The sequence below is a fragment of the Oncorhynchus mykiss genome, chromosome 15, assembly GCF_013265735.2.
Source record: "Oncorhynchus mykiss isolate Arlee chromosome 15, USDA_OmykA_1.1, whole genome shotgun sequence".
NCBI lineage: Eukaryota > Metazoa > Chordata > Actinopteri > Salmoniformes > Salmonidae > Oncorhynchus > Oncorhynchus mykiss.
In genome coordinates, this window is record NC_048579.1 from 42,624,834 (window position 1) to 42,638,956 (window position 14,123).

Here is a 14,123-nt window from a genome sequence, read left to right on the forward strand (position 1 = left end):
CATAATTCAAGCAGGCAATGAGCCCCGTCAGGTCTGGGTGGGAAAGGGAAACTAATGCGTGATCGTGAGAAGGAGAGATGTGGGAAAATAGCTTTTTTTCACTCGATCCCTCAAAATTGAGGGATTCTTAACTAGAGTTGGGAATGTATTAGTTCAATCAGATGTGAGTCAAATTTGTAACTGTACTCAGGGTCCGAAAGAAGGAATGTGCGATTATGTGGATCGGATGGATGATGCGTTATGTACTAATCTGACAATGGGGGATAGGTACGATCAAAATGTATGAATTTGTACGTCTGCTTTGATGGAAGGATTGAAACCTGTTATCAAAACGGCTATTGCAGGGGTAGTGGACCAACATTCTCACTGGGATGAAATAGTACAGGCGGCATTGAGAGTGGAATCTAATTCCGCTCACTCCGCAGCCATACGAGTGGTTAATGCCGATACAGTGAGTCACTAACAGTGGTTTCAATGGCACGAGTAAGACAAAGAAACAGTGAGGAAAGGGCAACTGCGTCCTGGACTTTCTGACGGGCCGACCCCAGGTGGTGAAGGTAGGAAACAACATCTCCACCCCGCTGATCCTCAACACAGAGGCCTCACAAGGGTGCATTCTCAGCCCCCAACCTGTACTCTCTGTTCACCCATGACTGTGTGGCCATGCAAGCCTCCAACTCAATCATCAAGTTTGCAGACGACACTACAGTGGTAGGGCTTCATTACCAACAGCGACGAGACGGCCTACAGGGAGGAGGTGTGGGCCCTCGGAGTGTGGTGTCAGGAAAATAACCTCTCACTCAACGTCAACAAAACAAAGGAGATGATTGTGGACTTCAGGAAACAGCAGAGGGAGCACCCCCACCCCCCATCCATATCGACCGGACAGTAGTGGAGAAGGTGCAAAGTTTCTTAAGTTCCTCGGCGTACACATCATGGACAAACTGAAATGGTCCACCCACACAGACAGCGTGGTGAAGAAGGCGCAACATGAAGAAATGTGGCTTGTCACCTAAAACACAGCTTTTACAGATGCACAATCGAGAGCATCCTGTTGGGCTGTATCATCGCCTGGTACAGCAACTGCACCACCCTCTAGCGCAAGGCTCTCCAGAGGGTAGTGCGGTCTGCACAACGCATCACTGGGGGTAAACTACCTGCCCTCTAGGACACCTACAGCACCCGATGTCACAGGAAGGCCAAAAAGATCATCAAGAACAACAACCACCCGAGCCACTGCCTTTTCACCCCGCTATCATCCAGAAGACGAGGTCAGTACAGGTGCATCAAAGCTGGGACCGAGAGACTGAAAAACAGCTTCTTCTCAAGGCCATCAGACTGTTAAACAGCCATAACAGAAATAGAGGCCACTTTAATAAATGGATTTAATAAAGGTATCATTAGTCACTTTAAATAATACCACTTTAATAATGTTTACATATCCTACATTACTCATCTCATATGTACAGTGCCTTGCGAAAGTATTCGGCCCCCTTGAACTTTGCGACCTTTTGCCACATTTCAGGCTTCAAACATAAAGATATAAAACTGTATTTTTTTGTGAAGAATCAACAACAAGTGGGACACAATCATGAAGTGGAACGACATTTATTGGATATTTCAAACTTTTTTAACAAATTAAAAACTGAAAAATTGGGCGTGCAAAATTATTCAGCCCCCTTAAGTTAATACTTTGTAGCGCCACCTTTTGCTGCGATTACAGCTGTAAGTCGCTTGGGGTATGTCTCTATCAGTTTTGCACATCGAGAGACTGACATTTTTTTCCCATTCCTCCTTGCAAAACAGCTCGAGCTCAGTGAGGTTGGATGGAGAGCATTTGTGAACAGCAGTTTTCAGTTCTTTCCACAGATTCTCGATTGGATTCAGGTCTAGACTTTGACTTGGCCATTCTAACACCTGGATATGTTTATTTTTGAACCATTCCATTGTAGATTTTGCTTTATGTTTTGGATTATTGTCTTGTTGGAAGACAAATCTCCGTCCCAGTCTCAGGTCTTTTGCAGACTCCATCAGGTTTTCTTCCAGAATGGTCCTGTATTTGGCTCCATCCATCTTCCCATCAATTTTAACCATCTTCCCTGTCCCTGCTGAAGAAAAGCAGGCCCAAACCATGATGCTGCCACCACCATGTTTGACAGTGGGGATGGTGTGTTCAGGGTGATGAGCTGTGTTGCTTTTACGCCAAACATAACATTTTGCATTGTTGCCAAAAAGTTCAATTTTGGTTTCATCTGACCAGAGCACCTTCTTCCACATGTTTGGTGTGTCTCCCAGGTGGCTTGTGGCAAACTTTAAATGACACTTTTTATGGATATCTTTAAGAAATGTCTTTCTTCTTGCCACTCTTCCATAAAGGCCAGATTTGTGCAATATACAACTGATTGTTATCCTATGGACAGAGTCTCCCACCTCAGCTGTAGATCTCTGCAGTTCATCCAGAGTGATCATGGGCCTCTTGGCTGCATCTCTGATCAGTCTTCTCCTTGTATGAGCTGAAAGTTTAGAGGGACGGCCAGGTCTTGGTAGATTTGCAGTGGTCTGATACTCCTTCCATTTCATTATTATCGCTTGCACAGTGCTCCTTGGGATGTTTAAGGCTTGGGAAATATTTTTGTATCCAAATCCGGCTTTAAACTTCTTCACAACAGTATCTCGGACCTGCCTGGTGTGTTCCTTGTTCTTCATGATGCTCTCTGCGCTTTTAACGGACCTCTGAGACAATCACAGTGCAGGTGCATTTATACGGAGACTTGATTACACACAGGTGGATTGTATTTATCATCATTAGTCATTTAGGTCAACATTGGATCATTCAGAGATCCTCACTGAACTTCTGGAGAGAAGGTCGCAAAGTTCAAGGTGGCCGAATACTTTCGCAAGGCACTGTATATACTGTTTTCTATACCATCTACTGTATCTTGCCTATGCCACACAGCCATCACTCCATATATTTATTTGTAGATATTTTTATTCATCCCTTTACATGTGTGTATAAGGTAGTTGTGAATTTGTTAGATTACTTGTTAGACATTACTGCACTGTCGGAACTAGAAGCATAAGCATTTCGCTACACTCGCATTAACATCTGCATGTGACCAATGAAATTTGATTTGATTTGATGGGAAGGCGTTAAGGAACCTCATGTAAATATTGTGAATATAAGGGCTGGGATTCAGGTCTAAAAGAGTTACAGCAGCAAACTAACAAGAAAGAAATGTGGGAGTGGTTAGAACATGGGTGCCAAGTAGACTGAAGGGTTGTGGTATAATACTACCACTGGAAGACCTGTAGCACCAAGTGGGATACATGCTACTCTTTCTGAAATGTATCATGGAGCAACACATCAATTGGCTGTGAACTGTCGAGGTAATTTCCTGTATTACTAAATGAGGAGAGTTATAAACCACACACAAGTCAGAGTTATACTTAAACTTAATCTTTAATTATATTAAGCTTTTGCAATAGCATTTGACTTTCAACATTTCAGTATCTCTAATGAAAAGTTGAGAGTGGTCAACATAATGGCAACTGAGATCTTTTATAGCAAAGATCCACCCCCTAGTCGACATGACAAACCACAGATAATAGGAACTGTTCACAAATAAATACTTTTACTTGAGAGAGGAGTATCCCATAGCCAGATAGCATTCGCTATAAATTATCGTTCAGTTTGGTCTCTAAGACCCTGGTACTTCATAGTACAAAAACATTACCTCACTATCTGGAATGCTCTTTAGGCTTTATTGGCCAAAGACATTCTAAATCTCCTCTGTCAGTGCTATCTCATAGAGGCCCATCCTCAGTGGAACACTGAACACACAATAGTTGACAGATACTATTCTGTCGAATAAAACAACAATTCTAATGCAATACAAAGATTATAAAATAATCTTACAAGCACTATAACATAATCTTGCAATTTTCCACAACATCTCCCCATCACATGGTTTAACAGATACATTCACATATGAAGACAATGTTCAATTCTGACTTCTCCCTTTATGATATTCTGCATATTACCAGACATGTAAAAGACAAGCCTGACCTCCCCCCTCTCTGGGCCCCAAATTACTTTTCCCTAGAGAAGAAAGGAAAATGCAACTGCCGACAGTATAGTCCAAAAAAATACATCCTAATGACAAGTATCTCACATAAGCATATTATGAAAGTAAATAAAACATCTTATTTATAAATGTTACCTAACTAATTCTGATTCAGCTACGACAGAACATGTATTCTCAGTTCAGGACGACATGGTGGAGAAAGGGGGTGTTGGGAACATTTCGGGACTGGGTTAAAAGATGTGTGATATGTGCCCAACACAATATTGCACCTACTGTACAATGCCTACTCCTGCCTGACAGCAACCCCTGCTGGATGGACCATTTACATCATTACAGATAGACTTTATAGGGCCACCCCCTCCGAAGCAGGGAAAAGACTGTATTGGTGGTGGTGGACAGATTCTTCAGATGGACAGAATTATTTGCAACTTCCTCAGCTTCAGCGAACTTTGTAGCACAAACTTTGTTAAGGGATTATTCCGGACATTAGATTATGATCAAGGGACACATTTCACCTCCAAAGTGCCACCGGCGGTGTGTAAAGGCTTTGGGAATTGCCCATAATTTTCATTGTCCATGTAGTCCGCAAGCGGCGGGGATTACGGAGCGTCAGAATCGTTTAATTGAAGAAAAATTGTTCAAGACGTTGAGCACCGAAGGGAAAGACTGTGTTACGAATTTACCCGTGGTACTGATGTCAATGAGGGCGTCAACTAACACCCCTACTGGACTCACGCCGCATGAAGTGGTAACAGGGAAACCGATGAGAGTACCAGGAGCTGTTGTTCACGTCACAAATTAGTGATCTGGCAATAATGGGAGAGTCTATGTTGTCCTATTATCAGAAAATTACCCGTGCATTGCAGTGTGTATATTCCCAGGTGAAAGCAGCACATGAGGAGCAGTTGCCAGGAGATAACCGAGAGCACGGGCTGAATCCTGGAGACCGAGTGTACATCAAGATCACCAGGCAGGGGTGTTGGGACGGCGTTGGTCTGGACAACACACAGTACTCCTTACAGCACCTGCAGCAGTAAAGACCACAGCCTCTCCTCGGTGGGTTCACACTTCTCATGTGAAACGAGATCCAGCTGCAAATGGGTGAGCTGGAAGCCGCCATGACAGAGGAAGAGGAGCTAAAGAGAGCGAGGAAGACTAGATTCCACTGTAAACAAGCAGTTGGGTGGGTTCTGGGAGCTACTTTAACAGCCATAGTCTTTGTGTCAGTTGCTTTAATGTTTACTGAGCATAGAATGGGTTGCCAAATATGAAGACAGAAGAATGCATTAGGGTAGAGCCAGTACTAATGCTACAGATACCAGTCAGATCACTAATCACAAAGGTATGGTGATCTGGGTGGAGCTACTTGATAACAAGACTAGCACATTGGACGTAGGTTGTTCAGAAAAAGGTGTAGTTTTATTACAGACAGGAGTGTGGAATGAACGTAATGACACAGAGTCTAGAGAACCAAACTAGATTTTCACTTTTTCAATCAGCTGAAGGTCAGTCAATAACTTTCAGATTAATGCTACCAGAACTAAAAACATTTCAGGAGGCTGATAGCATTGACACAATCATTGCTGACGATGGAGCAGCAAAGGATAGTGTGGGGGAAGTGTTATCTCATAAAAGAAGATTTATTCACCAGTGATGTTAGTACAGCAACTAGAGGAGTGAAGAGGAGTGAAGTGGTCAAGGAAAGTTTTAGACACCAGCAGACCACGAACCTGGGGAAAGATAGCTTGTTGGGGTAATTATAATCTTGACAACATCCTAAGGGGGGAATATGGGAACCAAACTATTCTTATGGTCAAATGTCAGGGGGAAGAAGATGCATATGAGCAGATGAAGGCATACTTACAGACTCATTTAGGGCCTGAACTAGTAACAGACAGAAATCCATCAGTGTAGGTGGTATGATGGGGGGGTCAATGGTCAGTCTTACATTAGTTGCAGATTCTGTCAGGACTGATATCAGTGCATTCTATGGAGTCCCAAAAACCAAGGCATTAACATTACAGGGAATTGGGAAAGCAGAATTTAATATGACTGGGGCAGAGATTTGTGTGGCTAATAAATTAAGGAAGTGGGTAATAGAGTCCCTGGGGATGATACCACTCTTCTATGTATATTATTACAGGAGATAGCTCGTAGGAGAAGAAGGACAGCCGAGAGCACAATATAGAGTCTACTGTGAAGTTAAATTGAATGTAGCAGAGATACAGAGATGGGCTGTGTACAGTTGCAGCGATCAGTAAGCTGCTCAGATAGCTGATGTTTACAGTTAGTGAGGGAAATATAATTCTCGAACTCTCGGACATTTTTGCAATTTGTTCCAGCCATGGCAGCAGAGAACTGGAAAGAAAGGCAGCCAAAGTAGGTGTTGGCTTTGGGGATGACCAGTGAGATATACCTGCTGGAGCGCGTGCTACGGATGTGTATTGTTATGGTGACCAGTGAGCTGAGAAAAGGCAGAGCTTTACCTAGCAAAGACTTATAGATGACCTGGAGCCAGTGGGTCTGGCAACGAATATGTAGCAAGGGCCAGCCAACGAGAGCATACAGGTCGCAGTGGTGGGTGGTATATGGGGCTTTGGTGTCAAAACGGATGGCACTGTGATAGATTGCATCCAGTTTGCTGAGTGGAGTGTTGGTGGCTATTTTGTAAATTACATAGCCAAAGTTGAGGATCGGTAGGATAGTCAGTTTTGCGAGGGTATGTTTGGAAGCGTGAGTAAAGAAGGCTTTGTTGCGTAATAGGAAGCCTATTCTAGATTTAATTTTGGATTGGAGATGTTTAATATGAGTCTGGAAGGAGAGTTTACAGTCTAGCCAGACACCTAGGTATTTGTAGTTGTCCACATATTCTAAGTCAGAACTGTCCAGAGTAGTGATGCTAGTCGGGCGGGCGGGTATGAGTTGGGAGACAGGTAGGGAGTATCTGAAAGGTTCAGTCCTAGATCTATCAGTGAACCACGAAGACAATAGGAGACCAGGAGACAGATTCCATGCCATAGCTATTCTCACTGAAGTCGCTGTAGGGAAAGGGGGATACCTAGTCAGTTGTACAACTGAATCCATTCAACTGAAATGTATCTTCCGCATTTAACCCAACCCCTCTGAATCAGAGAGTTGTGGGGGGCTGCCATAATCGACATCCACGTCTGACAGTAACTGAAGGAGAGGTAGTAGTGGTGAAGGATGCTATAGTAACAGCATGGAACTGGACTACGTTGCAAATGAGGGGTATTGTGAAGTATGCGTCATGGGCAGTGTTAGTAGTAGCAGGGGTTATCTTGGTAGTGTCATGCCCTGACCTTAGAGAGCTGTTTTATTCTCTATTTGGTTAGGTCAGGGTGTGATTTGGGGTGGGCATTGTCTATTGTCTATATTGTCTATATTGTCTATTCTATGTTGTCTATTTCTTTGTTTTGGCCGAGTATGGTTCCCAATCAGAGGCAGCTGTCTATCGTTGTCTCTGATTGGGAATCATACTTAGGCAGCCTTTTTCCCACCTGTGTTTGTGGGTAGTTATTTTCTGTTTAGTCTCTGTTACCTGACAGAACTGTTCACTTTCGTTTTGTTACTTTGTTCAAGTGTTTTTTGATAATAAAAAAAATCGTGAACACTTTTCACGCTGCGCTTTGGTCCACTCCTTCCGACGACAGGCGTTAAAGGTAGCATTGTTGGGATATCATCTTCTGAGGGCAGTGTTAGTAGTAGCAGGGGTTACCTTGGTAGCACTGTTGGGATATCATCTTCCGAGGGCAGTGTTAGTAGTAGCAGGGGTTACCTTGGTAGCACTGTTGGGGATATCATCTTCTGAGGGCAGTGTTAGTAGTAGCAGGGGTTACCTTGGTAGCACTGTTGGGATATCATCTTCTGAGGGCAGTGTTAGTAATAGCAGGGGTTACCTTGGTAGCACTGTTGAGATATCATCTTCTGAGGGCGTTGATGTGAAACGTATATACAGTGTTGAGTTATACCTCAAGATGAGGTAAAGTTGATTAAAGCCACCGCACGTGTATATTGAGTGGCTATAGAGGAAGAAGGAGATAGGGAACAAAGTGAAAATGACATGGCTTGGAAACACCTCTTGGAACCTGTGGCCTGACAGGGAGAATACTGGGTGAAATAATGAGGAGGTTTTTTAGGGCCTTCATGTTTGTGGAACCCAGCAGAAAAGTATCCCGAAGGCATAGTCAGGCGAAGAGAGAGTGAGAATCGTCATGTTATCAAACTTTTTCGTTGCATATATAATTGTGCATAACTTAACACATTATTAATAATATGTTTTGTTTTTCTTTTTGGTTTTCAAGTTTTGTGCTTTCAATCTCTTAGGAACCATATGGAGGAAATGGAGGAAGTCAAAAGCTCCAGCTGAAATGTCATTATCAGTTGTCCGACGAGAGATGGAAATAAGAGTGTGCATAGTGTGATGGTGTAAACCTAATTATCAACTGTGAAATTGTTTTATTCTTTGTTCATTTATAAGTAATTTCAAAGTTAATGTGATGTTGAACAATATGGAATTACTATTCAAATAGGAGGGAGTGTTGGATTGTAATTTGAAATACTTGCTACACCAGAAGTTAATGGTTATCTGTAGGAGGAATGTATATGGTGGGATCAATTAAGGGTGTATATGAGCCATGGGTGTGGAGAGTTACTAAGTAAGGGAAAAGGCAATCACATGGTTGCAGTCACTGATAAGGGTGGATAGCAGTGGATTAGTGAGGAATGGGGGCTGAGGTCAAGTCAGGTCACATGAAGGGAGAAGGAACAGTTTATGGTATAAATACTTGTGCTGGTGGAAACATGTCTTTGTCTTTTCAGCTGTTTGACCCATTGGGTTAATAAACTTAGTTTATGCTTTTCCTAGTTGTCTGTTAGTTTTTACTCTGTTTATTTAGAACCTAACATAGCCAACACCCTGGCATCATGTAGTGAGGTTTTCCATGCTGTGACCTATTTGGCTTTCCCAACAAGATTTAGGTTAGTCAACATATTTGGATTTCCTATATCATTTTCTGGAACAATTGACGTCTTCTTATTGTGTAGCCACAAATCCAAAGCCAACATCTAGATTAGAATGAAAATTAAATATAATAATGGTTAGAGAGGCAGACAAAGCAAAGAATGGGGACACGTTCTCAATGCTGGAGACAACGTTCAATAAACAACTCTGTACACGTCACTTAGCTAAATGTTGTGATGACAGAGTGGGTGGGGTCGTTAATATATATGTAATTCAATATATACAGTGGGGCAAAAAAGTATTTAGTCAGTCACCAATTTCTGGCTCTCACAGACCTGTAACTTTAAGAGGCTCCTCTGTCCTCCACTCGTAACCTGTATTAATAGCACCTGTTTGAACTTGTTATCAGTATAAAAGACACCTGTCCACAACCTCAAACAGTCACACTCCAAACTCCACTATGGCCAAGACCAAAGAGCTGTCAAAGGACACAAAATTGTAGACCTGCACCAGGCTGGGAAGACTGAATCTGCAATAGGTAAGCAGCTTGGTTTGAAGAAATCAACTGTGGGAGCAATTATTAGGAAATGGAAGACATACAAGACCACTGATAATCTCCCTCGATCTGAGGCTCCACGCAAGATCTCACCCCGTGGGCCAGACATCTTGCTTGTTTGTAGGTGACCAAATACTTATTTTCCACCATAATTTGCAAATAAATTCATTAAAAATCCTACAATGTGATTTTCTGGATTTGTTTTTCTCATTTTGTCTGTCATAGTTGAAGTGCACCTATGATGAAGATTACTGGCCTCTCTCATCTTTTTAATTAAGTGGGAGAACTTTCACAATTGGTGGCTGACTAAATACTTTTTTGCCCCACTGTATATATATATATAATGTCAAGTGTGTGCAAAGCTGTCATCGAGTCAAAGGGTGGCTACTTTGAAGAATCTCATATATATATCATATATATTTTGGAAATATATTTGTTTAACACTTTTTTGGTTACTACATGATTCCGTATGTTTTATTTCATAGTTTTGATGTCTTCACTATTATTCTACAAAAAATCAAATCAAGAAAAACCCTGGAATGAGTAGGTGCCCCCAAACTATATATATACAGTGCATTTGGAAAGTATTCAGACCCCTTGACTTTTTCCGCATTTTGTTACATTACAGCCTTTTTCTAAAATTGATTCAATTGTTTTTTCCCCTCAATCAACACACAATACCCCATAATGAAAAGCAAAAACAGGTTAAGATAAATCTTTGTAAATGTATATAAATGAAAATAAGTACATAAGTATTTACTCAGTACTTTGTTGAAGCACCTTTGGCAGTGGTTACAGCCTCAAGTCTTCTTGGGTATGACGCTACAAGCTTGACACACCTGTATTTGGGAAATTTCTCCCATTCTTCTCTGCAGATCCTCTCAAGTTCTGTCAGGTTGAATGGGGAGAGTTGCTGCACAGCTATTCTCAGGTCTCTCCAGAGATGTTCAATGGGTTCAAGTCCGGGCTCTGGCTGGGCCACTCAAGGACATTCAGAGACTTGTCCCGAAGCCCTTCCTGCGTTGTCTTGACTGTGTATTTAGGGTCATTGTCCTGTTGGAAGGTGAACCTTTGCCCCAGTCTGAGGTCCTGAGCACTCTGGAGCAGGTTTTCATCAAGGATCTCTGTACTTTTCTCTGTTAATCTTTGCCTCAATCCTGACTAGTCTCCCAGTCCCTGCCACTGAAAACCATCCCCACAGCATGATGCTGCCACCACCATGCTTCACCATAGAGATGGTGCCACATTTCCTCCAGACGTGACACTTGGCATTCAGGCCAAAGATTTCAATCTTGGTTTCATCAGACCAGAGAATCTTGTTTCTCATGGTCTGAGAGTCTTTAGGTGCCTTTTGGCAAACTCCAATCGGGCTGTTATGTGCCTTTTACTGAGGAGTGGCTTCCGTCTGGCCACTCTACCATAAAAGCCTGTTTGGTGGAGCGCTGCAGAGATGGTTGTCCTTCTGGAAGGTTCTCCCATCTCCACAGAGTAAATCTAGAGCTCTGTCAGAGTGAAAATCTTGTTCTTGGTCACCTCTGATTGCTCAGTTTGGCGGCTAGTTATTTAATTTGAGAATGATGGAGGTCACTGTGTTCTTGGGGACCTTCAATTCTGCAGAAATGTTTTGGTACCCTTCCCCAGATCTGTGCCTCAACACAATCCTGTCTCGGATTTCTACGGACAATCCCTTCGACCTAGTGGCTTGGTTTTTGCTCTGACATCCACTGTCAACTGTGAGATCTTCTATAGACAGGTGTGTGCCTTTCCAAACCATGCCCAATAAATTGAATTTAGCACAGGTGGACTCCAATCAAGTTGCAGGAACATTTAAAGGATGATTAATTGAAACAGGATGCACCTAAGCTAAATGTTGAGTCTCATAGCAAAGGGTCTGAATACTTACTTAAATAAAGTATTTCAGTTTTTTACTTATGATACATTTTCAAACATTTCTAAAAACCTGTTTTCTTTTTGTCATTGTGGGGTATTGTCTGTAGATTGAATAGGGTAAAAAATTATTTTGATCTATTTTAGAATAAAGCTGGAACATAACAAAGTGTGGAAAAAGTTTTGAATACTTTCTGAATGTGCGGGGCAACTTACTGGTTTGGTCAGGGCCAGCATGAGGGATGACGTTTTTCCTGTGTCGGTGAATACAGCTATCAAGTTAAGTTTGAACATCTTAGCAATATAATGTGTTCTATGCAGCTGTCAACATTCTACAAGGAAAAGGCCACTTAATAAATTATATAATCATTAACCCTATTACCTCGGATACCAGACTTCGATGAGTGATAACTCATTTCTAGAATGTTGTCATTGATGAGAATGAATCAAAAAAATCTATTGACCCTCAGAATTTAGTTTGTTTAGACACCTAGCCAATACTGACAAGAGACAAATCTTCAAAGGCAGAACATTTATTTATTTGGAATGGTACATGCATTCACACAGTCTTGATTTAAACAATTCTTCCCACTATATGATTGATGTCAAGTGACACACGTTTAATTGATAACTGAAAAACTGCACTTCCTTCACTGCATTTTCACTTCCTCATGTAAATGACAGTATATTAAATATTCTACAGCTGTAATGTCATCAATCAAATCAAAACGTTATTTATATAGCACATTACAACAAATGTATTTTGAGGTGTTCAAAGTCATGCGTTGACCAGGTGCAGTCAGTGGAGGACCTGTACCCGGCCAAAGACTACAGGTTCAGTGGAATGGCATGTCTCCTTGAAACTGAGCCAGAATAACTGCTACCCTCCCTGTCATCTCTGTCTGTACCGGACATTGTTAAAAACAAGAGCACCTGGGGCATTCAGGAATCCTGGCTGGCATGGCGCTGTCGGTGGAGCAGCAGGAGGCTATACGGCAGTCAACAATTGGAAAGCGCACCGATATCAGGAATCAAAGTAAGACCCAGATGCAGACTGTCGAAGTAACAATATTTAATGTTGTCCCAAAATGTTGAATAGAATGGAAAGTGGGTGGGCTATGGAGAGAAACAAAATGATGCAAGTTTCAGGCCATGTGTTGGAAAGTGATGAGGGTGCTGGAGATGGGGGGTGTCTGCTAGTGGGTCTGGGCAGGTCTGATGAAGTTGATGTTGGTATGATGTTAATGAAAGTACAAATAAAATCATACAAATAAAAAATATTATATGGGAAAGCCTTCCATTCCTGATGCCTTTTCTCTGTGCAAATTATTTAACAGTATCTAAAATGTATTTTTGCGAGATCTCAGTTTTTAAATTATTCCTTTTTGTCTGATGATAATTGCTTCAGTTATTGAGTCTAAGAAGGCTATTTATTTATTTTATTTAAGCTTTATTTAACCAAGAAGGGCTCATTGAGATTAAAATATATTTTTCAAGGGCCAAGATAGGCAGCACCAAGTCATTACAAAAAAAATACAGGCAGACAACATGAAAAACTACAAGTAATCTAGTAAAAACCATTGAATTCACAAGAGTATAAAACAGCAAATTAAAAACATTGACAGGTCAGGGAATCAGCCTCAAAATCCTTCATCAGTGATTTAAAAACACCAATCGGGACAAGTTCGTCCGGTTTAAAAGTATTTTGTAAGGTGTTCCAAGACGATGGCGCAGAGGACATAAAAGCCCTTTTACCAAATTCAGTTCGGACATTTGGAACAGTTAGCAGGATAAAGTCCAGCGAACGAAGAGAGTACCCACCACATTTCTGAACAATAAAAATGCACAAATAAAAAGGTAGTAACCCCAAAATGGCTTTGTAAATAAAAGTATACCAGTGACTGAGCCTACAAGTGACTAGAGAAGGCCAGCCAACCCTGGTATACAAAGTGCAGGGTTTTGCAGTTTAAAATAAATCTCAAAGTGCCATGGTAAAGGGTGTCAATTGATCTCAAACACTGAGTGGAAGCATTCATATATAAAATATCCCCATAGTCTAGTAAAGGCATAAATGTAGCTGATACTAGCCTCCTTCTGGCTTCAAAAGTAAAACAGGCCTTATTCCTAAAATAAAATCCCAATTTCAGCTTACATTTTTTGTAAGTTGTTGAATATGCAATTTAAAAGAGAGACCATCATCAATTAAAATACCAAGATCTGTCTGACTGTTTAATTCAGATGTACAGTATATACAGTTGAAGTCGGAAGTTTACATACACCTAAGCCAAATACATTTAAACTCAGTTTTTCACAATTCTTGACATTTATTACAAATAAGAATTCCCTGTCTTAGGTCAGTTAGGATCAACACATTATTTTAAGAATGTGAAATATCTGAATAATAATAGAGAGAATTATTTCTTTCTGATTTTATTTCTTTCATCACATTCCCAGTGGGTCAGAAGTTTACATACACTCAATTAGTATTTGGTAGCATTGCCTTTAAATTGTTTAACTTGGGTCAAACTTTTCAGGTAACCTTCCAGAAGCATCCCATAATAAGTTGGGTGAATTTTGGCCCATTCCTCCTGACAGAGCTGGTGTAACTGAGTCA